General features: G+C 44.4%; 1 long non-coding RNA gene across 1 annotated transcript in view; it reads left to right on the forward strand.

The window, feature by feature from the left end:
• LOC116788982 overlaps positions 1 to 11,255 on the forward strand; it is a 41,555-nt gene extending 30,300 nt beyond the window's left edge. The window contains exon 4 of the long non-coding RNA XR_004357828.1: positions 10,915 to 11,255. This is a non-coding gene — a long non-coding RNA (uncharacterized LOC116788982). The remainder of the gene's footprint in view (positions 1 to 10,914) is intronic.
• Positions 11,256 to 13,736: the final 2,481 nt, after the last annotated feature.

Below are 13,736 nucleotides of genomic sequence, written 5' to 3' on the forward strand. Positions count from 1 at the left end.
GTTTCCTGAGGAAGGGGTAAGATAGTGACAGGACAAGGGGGAATGGCTTCCCACTGCCAGAGGGCAAGATTAGATGGGATATTGGGAAGGAATGCTTCCCTGTGAGGGTGGTGAGGCCCTGGCACAGGTTGCCCAGAGAAGCTGTGCTGTGGTTGCCCCATCCCTGGAAGTGTTTGAGGCCAGTTTGGATGGAGCTTGGAGCAACCTGGGATAGTGGAAGGCGTCCCTGCTCATGGCAGGGGTTGGAACAAGATGGTCTTTAAGGTTCCTTCCAACCCAAATCACTCTATGATGTTTCAGTCCCTCTGCTATAACCCTATGCAGCATGTGGTGTGGGTGCAATGCCCTCCTTATGCTTAGTGTCCTGCTGATCCTTTTCCCAGGACTGTCCTGGTCCCTCTTGTCAGCCCCACTCTGTGAAGTCACTGTCATAGATCCTGCACACACCAGGATCCTGGCCCAGAGCTGCCTTCAGGGTGATCCCTCTGTCCCTGGGGTGTCCCAAAGCCCTCCTGGGCTGTGAGCTCTGTTCTGTGCTGCTACCCTGTTCCACCTCAGTGGAAAATGTGATTTAACAAGGTTGAACCCAGTCAATTTGTAGTGAAAAATAACCTGCTATAGGAAGGTACAAATCAGTCAATGAAAACAGTAATAGGAACTTCTGAATTACTCCATGACTTTCTTAACAGAGGTTATCATTTCCCGCTGCATTTTGTTGGACACTTCCCACATCTGTAGCTGCTCCTTTGCCATTAAGCTCTACCAGATTCTTCCACAGGGGTGATTTTTTTTTTTTCTAAAGAGAAAATACTGAAGCCCCATGTGAAAACAGGAAACTCCATGAATTTTTTATAGTGAAATTTTTCCACTAGGGAAACATCCGTATTTTACAGTTTGCAAAATGTGTGGGACCATAAACTGTAAAACCACACGGAGAACCACAACTCCTTTGTACTTTAAAAATAGACATAAAAGTAATTTCTCCAGAAAGAAGGAGCATATTTTTAAAGGTGAATATTTGTAGGGCTTATAAAAGCTATTGGCCCGTTCTTGGAAACGAAATGATCGTGTTTAAAAAAGGAAAAGTCACAGATTGTGGTGAGTTTACTGCGCCTGAATCATCTCTGTAGTATGTGCTCGACTGGACCAGCCATAGTGCAGCTGCACGAGGACGTGCAAGGTTCCCACCCAGCATGGGAGCCTCTGGCTCCCCACTTCCCCCAGGCATGAGGGGCAGGAGAGATGGTGCAGAGATGGGCAGGGAAGTGGTGAAGAAGGTCAGGAAGAAACCCAGGCTATTATCATTTCTCCCACACTTTACCAGCCAGTGGAGCTGAGCTGGAATGGGGGGAAATCAAGATGTTCTGGCCACAGGACTGCTGTGTGTCCCCCCACTCTGCAACAGGTGCTGAGCAGGGAAGGGGTGATACTTTATTCTCCCAGTTCCTTGGGGGTGGTGCAGGAATGACCACAGTGAAGGCTTTGAGCCAAAGCTCAGTCTCACCCTGTGGCTGTGTCATTCGCAGTAAGTGAGACTGACACTTCTCTTTTCCTGTTGGGATCAGCTGGGCTGCAGCCAGGGCTGTGCAGGACCTGACAGGGCTGGTCTTTGGAGCTGCTCAGCTGGGAGATCCTGCACATGTGGCAGGATGGTGGATTTTAGCAGATGCTCTGTGCCATGGGACAGCACGAGGATGTCATCATGGGGTGTCAGGAGGTATTTCAGACATCCACTGTGGGAGTGGGCAAATGGAGAGGTGGCTCTGGCTCTCTGTTGGTGAAATGAAGAACCAAGGGCAGGATGTGTTCCTTGGCATATTCAGTCATTTCATCTGAAAACTGAATTGGACCAGGGCAGGTTGCAGTTGTAGGCAAAGGTGTTTTGGAGCTGGCAGACCCCTTGTCCTTGCCACCTGCTCAGTGCATGTCAGACCTTGGGAAAGCCATTTCTTCTATTACTGCTTTGGTGAAGAAGTTGGGGCGCTTGGAGGAGGTGGCCTTTCCCAGCAGCAGCAGCAATCTTGCTGTCCCCTCCTTCTCCCCCAGCAGCAGGAGCAGCAAACCTCACTCTTCACAGCTCTTTCCCCTTTCCCTTCCTCCCTGACTTTCATCTCTACCTCTGTGTCCAGGCAGGAGGGGCCAGTTCCTGGCATCGCCTGCTCTGTGGGTGACAACATTCGCTCTCGTCTGTGTGGCAGAGGACACTTTATCTGACCCATAATTTGATAATGACGTCCTGTTTATCCAAGTTTATCCTGCCATTTCATATGGATAGGAATGTACTTTTCCATGCGCTGCTCAGCCCTAGTGCTGCTGCAGAGTGTAATATTCTGGTCTGCTGTTTGTTTACAGCTGCCTTTCATCTTCAATTATCCACTATATTTTAGCAGTGGATAACTGACTGATTCCTGTATTCAGGCCAAATCCCACTTGTTTGGTTCATGTGAGTAATCTAAGGAAGTCTGACCCTTTGTTCCCTGATCTGTCTGGGAATGCTTGCACGACAAGGGGTCCACAGGCATGGGACCCACGAGCAGGAGTGGAGTCCTGAGGCTGAGACCCATCTTCCTTTTACTCCACAGGCACTGGGGAAGTGCACCAGTCCCTGAGCATGGTTCTAGCACTAGAAACTCCTCCTGTTCCTGGCCAGCTGGATAACATAAATTTTTACAGGCCGTTGGTACAGTGTGGAATATACCAGCTGCCTTTCCATTTCCAGGGAGGGGTGAGACAAGGCCTCGGGCCATTCCAGTTGGACAGCACTCCCGAAAAGGGCAACTAGATGAGTTGGAAACACTCAAAGTTCCAAACTTTCCCAGTTCTGTGCAGCTGTCATCATTAGCACAAACAGGCTGGTGCTGCCAGGGCTGCCGGGCTTACCCACTGCTGAGGCTCCTTTTACACAAAATCCCTGCCCTGCTCAGCTGGCAAATGTTTTTTGGATGCCTTCCTTTAGCTGAGCTGCAGAGTTCTGATAGTGGTTTATCTCAGGATGAGGCTGCAACCACTCCATTTTTCCTGCTTTAACTACTTAAAGAGACCTGGGATATGACCACTACAGAACATGGACCAGGGTGAGGAATACGAATCTAGAATAATTCATTTCTTTCTGTCACGTCCCACCACCACTTCCACAGTGGGATCACCACCTGGTCCATCATAACAGCATTTCCTTTGGACCTGGGAGCCATGGGTTCAGTCTTCTGCTGTGACAGATTGTCTCTGTGAGCCTCAGTAAGTAACTTAGATTCTCTCTGATTAAGTGTCATGTGTAAAATAGTGATTACAGTCTGACCCTTCATCACTGATGCACATAAAAGAAAGTGAATTAATATTAAGAGTCAACCATTAAAATGCTGGGAGCCCAAGGGAAAGGGGTCTCTACCCTGAGGAGTTGAACTAATTGGGAAGCACTAAAGTAAATGGATGAGGTAGTTTAGTTTTGGGGATGAAAGGGGTAAAGGTATGGACAAGGTGAGACAGGAAGATGCAGTTGCTGGAAAACATTTGGCAGATGTGGAAGGAACATGAGGGTGTTGGAACCAGAGTCACAAGGAGGGGAATGAACGGGAAAGCAGGAGGGGTAAAAAACCCTAGAAAAAACCCTAATTTTTGAGGAGAAGCTACATCATTCAGGAACACTGTTCTGAGCACCTGGGCTGGGAAATGATGAGGAACAGGAGGGTGTTGGGGTGGTGGCCTCCCTCGCTGAGGTGGCTGCAGAAAGATTCCCTGCCCTGCTCACCAGGATCACTTAGGCTTGATAACAGAAACCACACTGTAAATGCCCCAGGCTGAACTGTTTGTCCCCAGGGTCTATCTTTGTCTTGTTTATTTGTTGGTTTACTTGTGTTTTTTTCTCAAACAAAGCCCTCATTGTCTGCTTTTGCAAAGTGGAAATAATTTGGGGTGTAAACTGGCAGTGTCTGGGTAGGGCAGTGGGTTTACGGTTTTGGATGTTTGCAGAGCTTGTAAATAAAGTTACCATGCAGAGAGCAATAGCAATCATGGCAATTAAGACCTCTGGTGCCTGAGCTGAGCAGTTTGGCTGAGCTCTGAGCATTTCTGTGGGCTGTAAAGACAAGATAGTCTCTGAACAGCTGCTCCATGGGTCACTTGTGTGAGCCTTACAGCTTCCAGCTTTCCCGGTCTTTTCCAGTGTAAGGAGAGTCAAATGTAAGACCAGTTCTTCAAAAGGCTTTATCCAGGATCCAGAGAATTACAGAAGTGTAATAAAGGTGTTTATATGGACAAATTGGTATAAAATAGTGGACATGTGCATAAATATGACTCACTTGGGAAGAGTCATCACGGTACCTGTGAATGGAAGTCTCATCTTAGAAATATCTTGGAGTTCTTTGGAGGGATCAATGAACAAGTGAATAAGACTGCTCTGATGGATATAATCCTCTTGGGAATTCCAAAAGACTATACATAAAATTCCCCACAGAAGGCTTTTAATGAAACTCAGCATCCATGAGGTAGGAGAGAAGGTCCTTGCATGGATAAATAACCAACTTAAAACAACAGGAGACAGAGAAATAAATGATCAGTTCTGGCAGTGAGGGAAGTGGATTCCTGAGCTGGGGCCTGTGCTGTTCAATGCACTCATAAGTGGTCAGGGGAGGTGAGAAAAAACAGTGAGAAAATCTGGTGGTGAGGCAGGATTTAGTCAGGGGAATAAAGCTGTTGATGGATAGGGAAAGAATGTAAAAGAGCTTGGCAAAAGTGAGTGATTGGTCAACAAAATAGAGGCTGAAATTCAACAGACCTACCTGTGAATGGGTGCACACCGGGAGACTGGGCTTCATGTGTGAGGAGCTTTCAGCTCACTGCTGCCATGCAGGAGAAAGATGCAATGGTCACTAGTTTTCTTGGATACTTCTATGAAAATGTCAGTTCAATGGTTGATAGCACTCAAAAAACACCAAATCATATTTTAGGAATTACTAGGAAGGGAGTGCACATGGAAAGAGATCTGTTCTATACATCAGTTTATTGCCCACTTGTTTATCTTGAAATCACAGAATCATAGAATATCCTGAGTTAGAAGGGACCCATAAGGATCATCGAGTCCAACCCCTGGCCCTGCACAGGACACCCCAACAATCCCACCCTGTCCCTGAGAGCATTGTTCAAACACTCCTTGAGCTCTGGCAGCCTTGGGGCCATGCCCACTGCCCTGGGGAGCCTGTTCAGTGCCCAATCACCCTCTGGGGGAAGAACCTTTTCCTCTTATCCGACCTAACCATTCCCTGGCACAGCTCCAGCCATTCTCTCAGGAACCTTCGGAGAAGAAGAACAGGGCTGCTGAATGACCAGGATGGTGGTTGGCATTTGTCAGCCTGGAAAAGCTGTCAAGACTGGCTGGTGCAGAGGGTATCCATGGGGATCAATTGTTTGTGGATCAGTCTGAGAGCTGGAGGGCAATGGGAGCTAATTCAGCTTCTGGGAGTCCTGTTCAAACCAGACAGAAGAGAAGGGTGGGGCATCCCTGGAGCTCCTTGACAGAGGATGTGTAGATGGATGCAAACAGTTTTAAGGGTGTTTCTAAATGGAAGAACCATGAGATCCACCAGGCTGAGCACAGTTGGTGCTGAACAGTGTGCAGGCCAAGTATCATAAATGATTGTCCTGTTCTTCCTCTTTCCTGAGTGTCTCCTTAGTATCACTACTGGGAAAAGGATACTGGTGCTTGCTCTGACCCAGTATGACACTTCTCAAGCTCTCACCTATATGTGCTGTACAGACAGACATCCACTGGACATTCAAACTCACACATAGTCTTGTATTTGAGGAGAGTGAGGTCTAATCTCAGGGGTAAGAAGGCAGTTTCAATTCAGTTAGACCTTAAATTCAAATTAGACCTTAAACTCGAGTCAGCACAATCTCTTAAGTTTGTCACCTTTCTAGTGCAGAAGGTCTCTGTGAGATCACCCCATAAAGAAGTTCAAAGGATGTGGCCCCTGAGAAATTAGACAATATGGTCAATAATCTTGAAAAAAGAGTTCATAGATGCACCTGTATTTGCAATTGGAGGTAACAGAAAATATAACTTCTGTTTAGGGACTAAACTTTTAGCTGATTGTATCCTGGCCTCTTTCACCAGTGGAGGCTGGAAACTTCTCCCTGTGGAGGCTGGAAATGCTATCCACATTCCCTCCAACTCCTCCTAATTCAGAATGCTGGCAGAAGAACACACTAAGAAGATTCGGGGAGTCTTTTTTAGCCAAAACAGTATTGGTTTTCTGAGCTGCAAAAAGTGATGATCCACCAAATGCTGGTTCTTTTCACTGAGGATGTGATGTCACCATAGCATGGCTGAACTTTGTATCCCCATTTGCACTGTTTCCATTCCACAGTTTATCCAGGAAGTTGCTAATTTCATTGAGGCAAAGTCAGCCTGTTCTTGAAGTGCATAAAATATCCTCCTTAGCTGGAAAGATTGGAACAGTGTACCTTGAAGATAAATAAATGCAATTTTCTCTCCAGGCCTGTTGTCATCTGCTGTTTCCATCTAGAAGGCAGATTCCAAATGTTTGAGGATACCTGCTGAAATGGTAGTGAGCCTTTGGAGAATTGAGGAATGCTCAACATTTTCACACCCCTGTTAAAAAGGTCAATAAAAGGCTTCAAGAGGACTTACTTACCTGCAAATTGTTTTCTTCTGAGCTTTTCTTGAATTCTGACTGTGCTCACGAGACCTTTTTTTTGCTTGTTACCCTTCTGTTCTCTTTTTCAACTGTCCACTAATGGTAGATCTCTTTCATCTTGGGTTTTTTTCACAAGAAGACATTTTATTAAGACTCATCCTGAATTCCTGTCCAACAAATTAACAGATTTCCACCTTAAGTGTTCAAGTGGTAACTACATCACTTATTTTTGCTGGAAGTGTGAAACATGAGAGACCAGGAGCAAGTTTAATAAACTGGATATATGAGACACCATCACTTTATTTATATGAGACACCATCACACTGGATTATGCAGTTTAGTTCCTGTCCAATGTGGTTTATTGGAAAATAGGACCCATCACACCTTTTCAGGACTGGGAATCTTGATTTTGTCTTCTCTGTGTATCTAGAGTGGATGTTACCTGTCAGACTTCCAAGAAGCATTCCTGCTTCTTCACCAGGAGGACTTAGACCACCTGGGGAGGAAAATTCTGGTAGAAAATTCCAATTTGCATCATTTGTCAATTTTAATACATTCATATGTGTCATATCAAGCATCCAAGCTGCAACAGACTTGAGAAAAACATTTTATAGCCACTTGAGGGGATTAATAATTACTGGGAAAAGAAGAAACAGTTCCTTACTTGTACACGAACTCTTAGCAATGTGATAGGCACAAAATCTCTCCACAGCTTGTTCCTGGATCTCACCTCTGTAGGTTCTACTGTAACTTACACATCCAGAGGAGATGTCCTTGGAATTTACAATCAGGACATGTTGGGGTTTTTTTCCTTAATTCCTCCTGTTTTTTCACCTGCAAAAAAAAGAAGATTTACCATCCCCTCCTGGGTTTTGAATATCTCAGCAACTTTCCATGGCTTTTCAACACTCCTCCCCAATACCTCATTACAGAGCTGGGGGTAAGACACTGTCTTTCATCTGCTTGTTCGTTCGCTTTACAGAAAGTGCCTCGAGTCATCCATAAGGAAATCTCACTAGGATTCAACTATGGATTTTCCTCTTTGACCTTTTCACTGCCCTGGGGCATTCACCAAGTATTTTGTGGTCGTGGTGGCTCACCTGAAGACACAAGAAATACAAATCCACCCATAAAGATGTTTCCACTGCTATCCAAGAGACCTCAACCGCCTGTATGGATACATGAGAAGCCAAAGTAGAATCCATGTGGACGACACATCTTGAACTATAATTACCATATGGTAAATAGTCATTCTTTATTGTATTGTCAACAGGCAGGGAACATGCTCTGATGTGGGGTTTGGGGTACTGCTGACACAGTTAATGGATGAATCCTGAGGGAATATTCTTTTTCCCACGTGACACTCAAGTCACTTTTCTTAATTGTAAAAACATCTGTGAGAAGAACCGAATGAGTTGTAGGCCTTGACAGCTGATCTTCCCATGACTCACTCCACAAAGACAAACTTGTCTTATGCTTGTCCTTTATCTTCATCCGAAGCATTTGCCAAGAGGAGCATCTGAATTCTGCTTAAATTATAATACTCAATTTCAGATTTTCCATCTGAAGCCTTCGCTTCAGGAAAGAAGGGAAGCTTCATATTGTGGCAGTAATAAGGTTTTAAGAGTTATTTTGGATAGACCCAGGGTGTTTAGGAAGGCAGTTCAGGGTTTTCTACCTTTGTGTGTAAGATTAAAGAGGAAAAGAGCTTTTATTCAGTTTGCTATGAATTAGATTGTTATGAAGAGATATAATTTTTTCTTGGATGTTAATAGTAACACTGAGGCCACGTGCAGATATTAACACAAGTTCTTTACACCTCAGCTACTTGTCTAACTCCCAAAATAAAGACTGAAGAGAACTATGGTGTTTCAGTCTCTTCCAAACATAGTTGCCTAAACCAACTCAGGCTTTATGTTCCCTAAATTATCTATTTCATTTGTTTCCCTGGCAAGCTCAGAGGTGGATATCTCCTGTGGAGGTATCTGAAGTGACTTTAATAACCTTCCTCCAGATTTTGTTCCTCAGAGCCTTTTCACTTTCATTGCTGGCAGGTAGCTCTGAATCTCTCCCAGCAGGTATAAATTAAGCAAGGATGTCCTAATTTCAATTAGATTATCTTGTCAAAGTAAGGTTGATAGTTAATTATCTCAAAGTGCAAATACCTTCACAGATCTAAAATACTTGTAGTGCTTTTTAATTTATTGGAGAAATGCCACTGGAGAAATTTATTGGAGAAACCTGCTGGCTGGAAGCGAGACGTATTTGAACTGAAAATGGGACCTTTTTTAATGAGAGGGGTGTTTAATAATTAAAGAACCCAAAGATTGTAGCAAAAGGCCTGATAGACTGTCCATCTATTGAAGTCGTCGCACGAAGACTCGCCGCCTTTGTGGAAGTTTTGTGTCAGGCAGCAGCGAGCGACACTCGGTCAAACACGAATTATTGGGTTCAGCACAGGGGTAACCCAGTGAAAGTTAATGACCTGTGATATATAGGAAATCACACTGGATGATCTAATGGTTTCTTCTGGCCTCACACTCTATGAATCCATGAATATGTATCCTCTGAGGTTGCCTGCTGGTTGCGTTCCTAAACAGGGGAACAGGCAGAGGCCGCTGCGAGAGAAAGATTTATGTTTATTTACTGGCATCCCTTGTCCTTTAGCGACGTATTCAGATGGTTCACACCCAGATTTGTAAGGTCTGGGAGAGGATTTGGAGCATTTGGGAAAGCGTGGTCGCTGGTAGCCTCCACTGGGAGAGCTTGATGCTGTGAGAAGTGATTCACACAGTTCCCAAAAGGCGCTGCCTTCCAGCACGTTACCACATCTTGGCAGCGTTTGAAGGGCACCCTGTGAGCATGAAAGGCAGGAGTGGTGACTCAGAGAGCCACAGCGAGGGGTAAGAAACCCTTTCTGGTGGGATGTGAAAACACAAAAATACATGCACTTGTGTTCAGGGCTATTTGAGGGCGGCTCAGCCTCGGTAATTGGGCTCATGTGTCTGTCTAGAAATGGCTGTTTCGGCCGCCTGTTTAGCAAAGAAAGGCTTTCCCCCACATTTATTTTCTGGAAGGACAGTGGGAATCTGGAGAACTCTTAGAATCCATGAGCCATCCTTGTGCCATGCTGTGGCTGCCCGTGTGTACTTACAACATCAGCTTCCTGTGGCTGGTTTTGTTTTGTTTTCCAGTTGGGAGGGAATATTATCTTTAAACAGACAAGGAAACGAAAACAACTGACTTAAAATCTCCTTCAAAATAATAATCGAGGAAGCAAGGATGTTCACAGGAGGGAAGGAATAATGACTGATGAAGAGGAGAGCAACCCGAGGGGAAGAAGTGGCAACATCTGGGAAATGCTGGGGAGGGAAATCCTGTCTGTTTACAGGCTCTGTTCTTCCACACCTGTGGGTTAGAAATGCTGTCATCTGAGGAGTGGCCCCATATTACAAGAAGGTCAAGCACCAAGCAGACCTAATTAAAAGCTCATTACAAGAGACAATCTCCATTAGCATGCCAAGTTTCATGCAAATCCATTAGCACCAGGGCTCTCTTCGGAAGCTTTAAATTCCAGTCCTGTGCCCCAGGGACTGGAAACCGTGGCCGGTTAATTTGCCATTCTCAGTCTGTGAACATTAGGCACAGTCCTCTTACTTTCTGGATTATTTCACATTCCAGCAAATTAGTTTTATCCGTTCTGAGAACATTTTAACAAAGAAAGTTCTTTTGGCATCACATGGATAAAATAACAAGGGATAAAAGAATGAGCAGTTCCCCCAATCAGGAACAAATAACTTTAAATCTCTCCTGAAAATGCAGCCTTTCCTGTTATTCCCACCCCCCCTTCCTTTCATTTATCTTTCGGCAGTCGGATTTTTTAATTACGTCTCTGCAGCCAGATTCCCCTCCCTCTCTCTTTATGAGGGTGCTCTCAAGAGCCATGTTTTTTTCTTTATGCCATTGTAGCAGAACTTGACTAAAGATCTTCAAACTTGTTAAGTATAAAAGTTGGTAAATGATACTATTGTTTGAGTTAAGGGTGGGGGGAGAAGGGGGAAGGCAGTTTATCTGTGGTGGCTGCGGGGAGGGGGAAGCTTTGGAGAAAAAAAAAAGGGGGGGGGAAGAAAAAGGCTCAAATGAACTGAAATGGATCAAAGTAAACAGAGACATCTAAAAGCTTTTGTAAGTTAAAAGTGGCTATCTGTTGCAAGTCCTGCCTCATTAACTACTGATAGAAGCACTGTCTTGGCCTTCCCAGATATCTAACGCTGACCGCCTCTAACGAGATGAACTCGGGGTTATTCCCTCTCGCCGTTCCCTGCACGACTGCTTAACCTCAACCTCTCCACGAATGTTTATCCTCGCCCCGGGATGGGAGATCCAGTCCCCAAACTTCAGCCCTCGCCCAAAGGGAGAAACAAGCTCGGAGAGCAGGAAGGAAGTGGGAGAAAGAGGGGAAGTGTCCCCAAAGTCAGCGTCTGGCCTGAGCTGTGCCGTTTCCACACACCTTTGTCAGGGAGGGAACGGGGAGAGATGGAGTTCAGCCTCTGGGTTACAGTATATCCCCCACGCCGTGCCCGTTCCGAGGGGGAAGCTGAAGCCGAGAGGCTTGTCCAGGGAAGCAGGGAGAGCGAGGAGGGATGGGGAGGGGGGAACACGATGGCTCTTTGACTGGGACCAGATAGGTCTCTGTGTAGAGTAATATTACAGCTCACTCTCTCATAAACAAGCTGCATGCCGGCTTCTAAAGAGCCCATCTGGCATAGCTTTGAGAATGGCAATAATTACAAGCTGATGATGGACATGGAAGAAAAGCCCTGCTGAGCTAACTCATAAGGAAGTACAGGCCAGGACTGTAGGGAAATTACAGGCTAAAACTCTTTCTAGTTTAGGCCTTTTGGTGTTCTTAATCACAGACTTTAAATGTTGTAATAAACACTGTTGCATTTTATTGACCAACTCCCATGACAGGCAAATCTTTTTTATTTTATTTTATTTTTACTATTTGTTAGTTCAGAAAGCAGTTTGAGAACAGTCGTTTCTTAAGACTGGGTCTGTAGATTTACTTCATGAAAAGTGATCCAAACAGCAAGAGTCCCTTTTGTTACTTTGCAATTAAAAAAAGAACGAAGAAAGAAAAGGGAAAAGAAATATTTGAGAGTTCCACTTACCCCTATGCAGGACTGGCTCACTGATAATGCTCGCTTTGTTTTGAGATTATCATTGAGGAATAAAAGATCTAAAATGAGTTGTTAAGTTTTTAGGTGAAACTCCTGCTGATTTCACTGGCTTTAGGATTTCCCAGGAAATAAAGCAGTTTTAGGTATGAGAGGTATGGCCTGATCTTGTGCCCAGTGAAGCTCATGACATACTTGCTGACTCCAGTCATCTAAACCAGTGTCACTGGAAGCTTAGAGGCCTCATCTGTGTCTGGATTTAAATCCAGTCTTACTGTCGTGACCCAGAACCATGTTTCTGAATAAAAGGGGAAATTCCAGCCTGCTGGGGCTCTGTTCCAGTGTCCCTTAGAGATACCAAACATCATTTTCACAGTGGAACATGAGAAATGTGAAACTCAACAACGTTGATGCCCAGTTTAGGGCACCTGCCAGGGCTGTGGTTGCCAGAGGAAGCATAGATACCTCTAGCACCAGGTATCCCATGTCTGGAGTTAAAAATCACTAAATCTTGAGAGTGTTACCACCTCTCTCTCTCAAAAATGTCTGTGTTTTGGTTATATGAATGTATTTATGGTGTGGTTTTTTATGCACATGCATGTGGCAGTGCCATCTCTATGGACTATAAATGGATGTGGACTATCCCTGTGGACTATCCCTATGGACTATTTCTATGGATATAGGAGTGGAGAGCAGGGGACTTGTGACAGTTAACACCAGCTAAAGTTCTGCTTCAGAGAGCCTACCTGTTTTCCCAGACTAATTTCCCTCTCCTTTCCCTTCTGCAGAGTCTAGAAGATCAAGAGTTAAACAGTTCTGTGAGTTTTATTTGACTTGAGTGCAATAAATCTCCCAGGGTGACTGATAGACTGATAACTCTCAAAATCCATTCAGTACTTTGTGTGTCAAAGCAGCAGCGAATGTGGAAGTGTTGTCAGTTGTTTTAAATAACACTGTTTTGACAGTATGTTGTTTATTACAATTCAACACGTGTGATTTGTTTTCTTGGAGGAAATCTGCCTTTATTTTACGTTGGGTTTTATTTTAGTTTAGGAACATCGGCCACATATTAGAAATGCTGCATAACACGGTGGGTTGGCTTTACTGATCCAGTTAAATCTTGGAAAAGTATCTGTGTTTTTACAGGATGCATTCTCCTATGAGATTCCAAATAGCAGAACATTCTGTTCCTTTAGATAAACGTTTGCCTGCAGGTATAGCTTTGTGTTTGTAAATTGTTTCATGTTGCTCCTATTTCTGCTGCAGTTCTTTCACAGACCTTTCAAAGTTTCTGGTTTACTTGTGGCTGTTTGTATCCCAGCATTTCATAACACAGATGCTTATTTAGTTTTCCCAATTACCATTTGACTATTTGTTCAGGCATCAGATTTTTTTTTTTCCCCTTTTTTTGTTGCAAAGTTGAAGGAATGTGAGGTCAGGGAATGGAAATTTACCTATCCGAAGGCAGCTCTCTTTTCTTTCATAAACTTCCTCTGGCTTCTTAATCTGAAACTTGCTTGTCAATGTGAAATGATTTCTTTATATTTAACTGTCTCTTTCCAATACAGACTGGAATTGTTCCTAACAAAAGGAGCATGAATCGGTGGAAACTATATATTAAATGCAGGACTATTTATCTAGTTTTCATTAGGTCGCTGAGTGAGAAGCCCAAACTCCTCTCTTTTCCCAAGGTACTCGGATATCCACCAAGTGCCTTCATCCCATAGCCTTGTTTCCTCTCCCAGTAAACCAGCTTCCCAAAAGAATGCTACACTCTCTGCTCTTTATACTGTCAGCAGTGACAGCAACCAGCCACGCTGACATTTCTTATTGTTTACAAAGGATGAGCGCCAACAAGGCATCTCTGATCAGTTGATAAACTCTCCTAACCCTCTCCCCCCGC

The sequence above is a fragment of the Chiroxiphia lanceolata genome, chromosome 6, assembly GCF_009829145.1.
Source record: "Chiroxiphia lanceolata isolate bChiLan1 chromosome 6, bChiLan1.pri, whole genome shotgun sequence".
NCBI classification, from domain to species: domain Eukaryota; kingdom Metazoa; phylum Chordata; class Aves; order Passeriformes; family Pipridae; genus Chiroxiphia; species Chiroxiphia lanceolata.